The 6,930-nt window shown below is 46.6% G+C and overlaps 1 pseudogene across 1 annotated transcript; it reads right to left on the minus strand.

Moving 5' to 3' along the window:
* Positions 1 to 572: 572 nt before the first annotated feature.
* On the minus strand, positions 573 to 5,896 carry LOC308392343 (zinc finger protein 277-like; annotated as a pseudogene). The gene is made up of 11 exons (XR_013974760.1): positions 5,854 to 5,896; positions 5,139 to 5,333; positions 4,776 to 4,864; positions 4,580 to 4,662; positions 4,116 to 4,207; positions 3,303 to 3,413; positions 3,155 to 3,224; positions 2,805 to 2,939; positions 1,733 to 1,775; positions 1,473 to 1,647; positions 573 to 1,278 (listed from the first exon to the last, which is right to left on the minus strand). The product of XR_013974760.1 is annotated as a zinc finger protein 277-like (transcript).
* Positions 5,897 to 6,930: the final 1,034 nt, after the last annotated feature.

Consider the following 6,930-nt stretch of genomic DNA (forward strand, 5'->3'; position numbering starts at 1 on the left):
ATTTCATTTAATTGGCTTAAACTGAAAAATCTAAAAATTCATGTGAGGGCTTCACATAGTGGAGAGCACTACATTTGCTAACTGCTCTTTGTTTATTTGTAGATTTTGTAGTTCTTCCTACTACAAAAACTACAAATGAAAACAAGGCAGTTAGCAGCAAATGAAAATAAATAAAACACTTAAAAAAATCTGCTACTGCTCTGTGTGTTTACTTCAGTGAACACTTGTATGTTTTTGTGTTAGAAGATTATAGATTGTCCAAAATGTCCTACAGCCTGCCAGAGTACGAAATGAGGATAAAACAGGAAGTTTGACAGCAGTGAGTTCCTGCAGCGACCTCTCGTTTCTCTCCTCAGTGCTGCATGTTCGTGAACGTGAGCCTGGACGCGAAGGACGCGGTGAAAACTCTGAGCGCTGCAGTTCGGCTCCACCATACGGCAGGTGTCGCTCAGCAAAGCGATGCAGAAAAACAACAGAAACACCAAATAGGACAGATGTTTCAGTCACGAGACGTCCCTGGGCTTTCTGAGGGGACAACAACAACAATAATAACAACAATGTGCAGTAAAACATACACTCATTCTTTTCATTTATTAAGTTCCTGTGTTGTGTTGTTTGTGTTGTGCGTAGTGCCGACGCGGGACAGTTTGCAATTGTGTAGTGCTGTTGTTCTAAGTGTGACTGTGCAATGACAATAAAGAGTCTCTCGTCTCATCTTGACGATGAGCTCGTCCACCACAGCACTGAATCCAGCTCAGTTACAAGTTACAAAAGAAAATCATTTTTACTCGAGTACTAAAATTCATATTCAAGAAAACGCATGTTTCAGCTTCATTGCACGAGGCAGAGCAATTACGTTTCAGCGGACATCATGGCGTCCGCGTGTCCAGCTGTGGAGAGGACTCTTCTTTTGCCTTTCTTATCTTTACTAAGTAGAGACGTACAGGAAATAGTTGAGAGGGAAAGGGCCGGACTCAAACCCGTGCCGCTGCGTTCCAGCCATGTGGGATGTGGTCACCATGAGCTGAGCTCAGCCGACGTCAGAGACGCCTTTGAGTCAAACGTATGACACGTGTCCGTCTGTGGTCCTAGCTGCTGCCTCCTCGCTCCTTCAGCAGCTGCTTGAGGACACTGGACTGTTTCAGCGCTCTCAGGTTAGAGATGTCCTCCGCGATGACCGGGATCTCCTCGCCGCGATGCTCCTCGTCACCGTCGCCTTCCTCGCTGTCAGAGAGCGTGCACAGGAGAGCGTCGTTCTCGTACGTGGGGAAGTAATACCTGCGGAGCGAGACGACGTTTAGTGCTCAGGCTCAAATTAGTCCCAAAAAGGACGCCATTTTCCTCAGCTGATAAAGATACTCCAAATGAAGTGTAAACATCTGTGGCGTTGACCACGTTCATCAGCAGCTGTACGCCAGCTTTAAAGCCCGCGCTCTCATTGGTTAATTCTGCAGGCGCTTCCTTAAACCTACTGCGGCTGGTCCCAGGCGGACATCTCTGGCAGTTTCATCACGTGACCTTCAGCCGCGATGTGACGCAGGGCGTCCGCCCGGCAGTCGAACATCCGCGTGCAGCCGTAGCAGCGGCTCTGATGGATCTGCCGCCGGATGAAGTTCACCAGTTTGACCTGCTGGTAGAACTTGAGGTCTGAGGGAGGACAGAACATTAGAAACACTCAGAAGGAAGAAATAGAAGCAAACTGCGCTCGAATTACCACGGCGATTTCACCCACTGAGCTCGGTCTTAAGGAGGTGGAGGTCGAAGCCGTGAGCCTCCTGCAAACACAAAACAGAAAGATGTCAGGGTCACGCACGCGACGCCCGTTACAGACTTCATAAATAACAAAACCAGAAAGCAGAGAGAAACTTTTCTGCCTCTCAGGTAAACTCGTCACTCGTGAGCACAAACTTAGAGTCACGTTTGGGAAACTGGTTCTGACTTTAAACCAGAACGTTTAATCAACGACAAAATCGGACTGCAGTCGACGTCCAATCCTAGATTTATTTATTGTTCACGAGTGTTAAGTCTAATTGTTGAATGTTGTCATCGTGTTTCTTAAATTTGTACGGTCTGAGTTCAACCTATAGGATCAAGACGTTCCTTTGTCTCTGACCTCTCCAGCCACTCTGTGCTGGGGGAGCTTTTATTGCAGATGCATCCTGACAGATCTGTTGTGAGCTTCCTGCTTTTATCACACACAGACACACACACACACGTCTTAGAACCATTGGGGGGTTTTACAGTGGGAGGTGCTTGTGTTGTATTGTGTATTGTAACTGCCATGTCAATAAATAGCTACGGGGGAAGCTGCTCTTTGAAGGACTTCGGGCCTGAGACAGGACAGGGGCGTGGGCTCCAAGAGCTGGTTCTTGACCAAAGACTTCCCTCGTTAGCGAGTGAAAAACCGGTTGAAGATGTTCTGTTATGTCTTGTTTCCTTCATGATGAATAAGTCTCTAAACTAGCGGGGCCTGTGGAAACACAGACCCAACAACGAGGAAACATTTTTATTTGCTCGTTAAAGGTTTGACAATCATGTATTTATTTGGAAACTTTTCAAAATAAAAGGCGCTTCATTTTAAAAGCTCTTCAGCTTCGGTCCGTCTGTGTGTGAGGGCACTTTCTGAGTAAAATCCATGTTTTGTGCGAACGATGGATTCATATGTTTGCAGAGACCTCAGGAAGCAGATCGTTTCCTGTTAGTGTGCACTGTCTCCGTTCTCCCAGAAGCCTTTGCAGAATCGTTTCAGGGATGAAAAGCAGAAAACGATATTTTCCTTCTCTGAAACTTCTACGTTCCCGTACCTTCATATGCGCGTAGATCTGCTCCAACGTCTCCGATTGGTGATCACAGAACAGACACACTGCAGAGACCGGATGAGCCTGCCAGTCCGACCAATCACTGCGGACGATACAGAGATGACACGAGCAGACATTTACACAGGATCAGAGGAGGACTAGGAAGTGGACTTGATTGAAACTTTTGCATCCAGGCTGACACAGTAAATAAGAATATTATCAGGAGGGACAATCCAAGGTTCAGTATCTGGGATCGAGCCGGGGATCAAACCTCCAACCTTTCGCTGCACCTCCTGATCCACAGCTACCCCGAGCTCACAGCACCTGGTTCAGCACCTGGTTAGCGCTGGAGATCAATTTTTCCTCATGTGATCCTTCAGCGTGGTTTTATCTCGAAACGTTTTCTCGCAGTACAGACACTGCAGACTGAAGCGAGGGGAGCAAAATGAAAAGGCGCGCGAAACAAAACTTAACGCTGTGAATAAAAAGCAACGATTAGCGTACCTGTCCAGTTTGTCCTGCAGCGTGTCGAGGAACTCGCTGCAGTAGACGATGTTGTCCGGCAGTCCGATGCTGAAGGAATGCTCTCTGGCCATGTGGTTCAGCAGAGACGACCTGGAAACAGCACGTGGAGCCATTTTTAATAAACAAAAGAAAACATCAGCTGACATCATCACTGTTAGCACTGCGCTGCAGTCCTTTGGGCTTCGTCCAGAAGTTCCCATTTGGACAAGACTTCAAGATCCACGCAGCGTGCCCATAGTGGCAGACAGAGGGAAGCAGCCTCTCTCGCCATGGGCCGCTGCATGTCCAAATGTGAGGAGACCCGGAGCGGACGCGGGTTATGTCTCTCGGCGTCCTCCCGCAAGAAGCTGGAGGTGGTGCCTGTGCAGAGGGAGGCCGAGCATCTGCGAACCAACACAGTGACTGAAAATGGATGGATGGAAGCTTAACTGGAGGTAAGACACAGATCCACACAAGAACTGTGGTAAACACCAGTGAGTCACACCTTCATGCCATTCATGAACCAGCGCACACCTGCACAGGTCTCAGACCTGACCCTTAGCAGGAGAGGAAGAAGGGTGAGGAGCTGCACTGGTCTCAGATCAGCTTCTTGGTTCAGGCTCAGACATGTCACTGAATGATGTTTATGGAATTATGGGTCAAAGCAGCTTTTTGGGGGTTGGATCATAAGAGATGACTACAGGAAGCAAAGAAGCTTTTAGTCACATGATTTCAGGAAGCTCTACCTTCTGTCTGCTTTCATCTAACACACGTGAGGTTTCCAGGACTGATGGGAATCCCGCGGCGCGTTACCTGTTTCCCGTGAACTCTTCGCTGCAGAACATGCAGAGACGATGGAAGCTGCTGTCGTCTCGCTCCTTCTGCTGCTGCTCCAGGACCTCCTCCTGTGGGAGCACAGAAGAAGAGCTCAGAGGAATTCTTCAGAAAACTACCTCAGAGTGCTCAGATATTTAAAGTGCAGAGGTTACAACGACACAAAGCGTGTCAAATCACTCAAATCTGCAATTTTTCTGATTTTTCCTGATTTTCAGACTTTGCCTCAAAATAAAGTTTAAAAGAAACGAAACTTCCAGCAGCACAAGATTCACTCAGGATGCTCCGAGTGTCACGTCTCCTCACCAGTCGTTTCTGCTGCAGCTTCTCTCGGAGAACTCTGTCTTCTGGAAGGACGTCACACAGCAGGAAGTAGTCCTCCTGCTTCTCTGTCAGGTCAGCGAGGAAGAAGACAGAGTCCTCCGAGTGTCACGTCTCCTCACCAGTCGTTTCTGCTGCAGCTTCTCTCGGAGGACTCTGTCTTCTGGAAGGACGTCACACAGCAGGAAGTAGTCCTCCTGCTTCTCTGTCAGGTCAGCGAGGAAGAAGAGTTTTTAATGAGTCATTAATCAGAGCTGGAGGAAGTGTGCGTGGTTCACTTTGAAAGGTCAGGTCCTCTGTGGGTTTGAGTGAACTCACCGACTGGGCCCGTGGAGTTGGTTTTGATGACGCTGCAGAAATCTGTGAGCGGCTGCTCGAGGAATCTGCCCTTCCAGTACAGCAAGTACCTGATGGAGGAAACTCGTCAGTAAAAACCGACTCACAGCCAGGTTTACCGGCGCACAGAAACACTTCGTCACGGTTCATAAAAGCAGCACACTAACAGGCGTGGACATGCTGGACTTGTTGTATATATTTATACTTGTAAGGTAAGGGTTTCCCCCCATCACCCCAAATAATTACAGGAAGTCTTTGGTGAAATGATCGAGTTCCAAATGCTAAAAACATCCAAACGTGTTCCCGAGAGTTAAACGAGTGAGCCGGAGCATGTGTGGCTCGTACTTTGGGACGTCGGCGATGACAAGCTTGTGCTCCATCAGCAGGTGTCTGAGGAGGACGTCTTTCCGCGGTGGTGGGACGGACTCAGAGCAGAACAGGCAGACCAGCGGCTCGGAGCCGGGACATTGAACACCGGAGGGCTGGAGGTGTCAGCCGGCTGATCGGGGAAACACAGCGGCTCCAGAATGCTGTCCTTACCTGAGAAAGCAGAAGAGAGACTACACCTTATATACCACACACACTCTACTCCAGACCAGGTGAGTCAAAACCAAGCGGAAGCGAGAATGTACAGCCTGGCATGAAGAAGCATTTCCCTCTGATCTACAAAAATCTGTCTGTATACAATTATTTTCATCACCCGTGGGGACAAAACTATGATCTAAAAGTAAAAAAATAAATAAATTAATGAATTAAATAACTCATTAATCGAACTCAGACTTTACACGCTGTTAAATCCTGAATAAACTTCACAGCTGTCAGACTGAGTACTGACTGAATATAGAGATTGCTGTATAATCACAGTTAGCAGCCCAGCTATTTCCTAGCCTGCTAGCTTAGCCGGGCGGGTTCCCGCCTGCTTTTCTGATTTTTTTTAGCCTTTTTTCTGCTGATTGTGGATTCCCACAGACTCGGAGAGTCACCGACACCCAAACCTTTGCACGCAGACCACCAGATATCAGCATTAAAGCCGCGGACACGTTTAAAAAGTCACACTTACCGTCTTTACTCGGCTCGCTGGCGGCCATGTCTGGTGTCACGTGGTGCAAATAACACAAATCGAACCAATCGGAGGCCGTAAAATGCCAACGAAGCGCCTTCGCGGACCCCCGGTAAAACACGAATTAGAAAAGGTGCATTCAAGTGGTTCAAGGAAATATAAAAACTCAAGTTTCGATAGCTGAAGGTTAATTAATGTGAATGAAGTTGACTAACATGTAACGTTGGACGTTGTTGCATATATATAGCAAAGAATATAAATCACATGAACACTCAGATCCTCAAGATATACCTGAGCGTGTTCTCTGAACATGAAAGTTTAGTGTTCATAAATACCCATTTATTAACATTACATTAGCATATGTGTCCTCCCCTCTATTACAAATTTTTAAATGAAACGTTATTTGTGAATGTGTACCATGTGTACAGGTGTAAGGCTCCCTAAAATAAAAGTCTGAAAATAACATTTGAGTTTCTGTACAGGGGGGCACAAGAAGGCTGGATATGGTGCAAATTCTTAAATAAATGACCCAAGTTTTATACGTGAAGTCAGTTTTAAGGTGGAGTGGCTGCTGATGACACACAGCTTGGATTCGGGAATTCACTGGAAGCACGTTGTGGTCAAAGACCACTGGGGGGCACAAACAGCTCAGTGTTCATCCTGCAGTCTGACTCACTCTGTTATTCTCAACAACAACAAAAAAACTATAGATAAAAGCAATGACAGCAATACTGCAGAAATAATAAACCTTTCTCCCTTTAAGCACAGAATGAAAATATGAAAACACACTGTCAGCTGTTTTTTTTAAATATTGCAAATACATACATGATGTGATGTCATGCCATGGTGATAATCTCATATATGACACGTTATTATGACTCTGTAATCACCGAAAAGTGCTCACAGTCAGTCTTTGTGACTGCAGTTTGTTAGTCCAGCATAAAGAACAAAGTATTTCACAAACACTTTTAACCAGTATATAAAAAAATATTTTGAGTTTTAAAAGTTCATGTTCACTGGCGCACACACTACCAGACACTCCTTCTCCATGCTTCATGGTGGGAACCATGCATGTAG

The sequence above is a fragment of the Rhamphochromis sp. 'chilingali' genome, assembly GCF_963969265.1.
Source record: "Rhamphochromis sp. 'chilingali' genome assembly, chromosome: 2".
NCBI lineage: Eukaryota > Metazoa > Chordata > Actinopteri > Cichliformes > Cichlidae > Rhamphochromis > Rhamphochromis sp. 'chilingali'.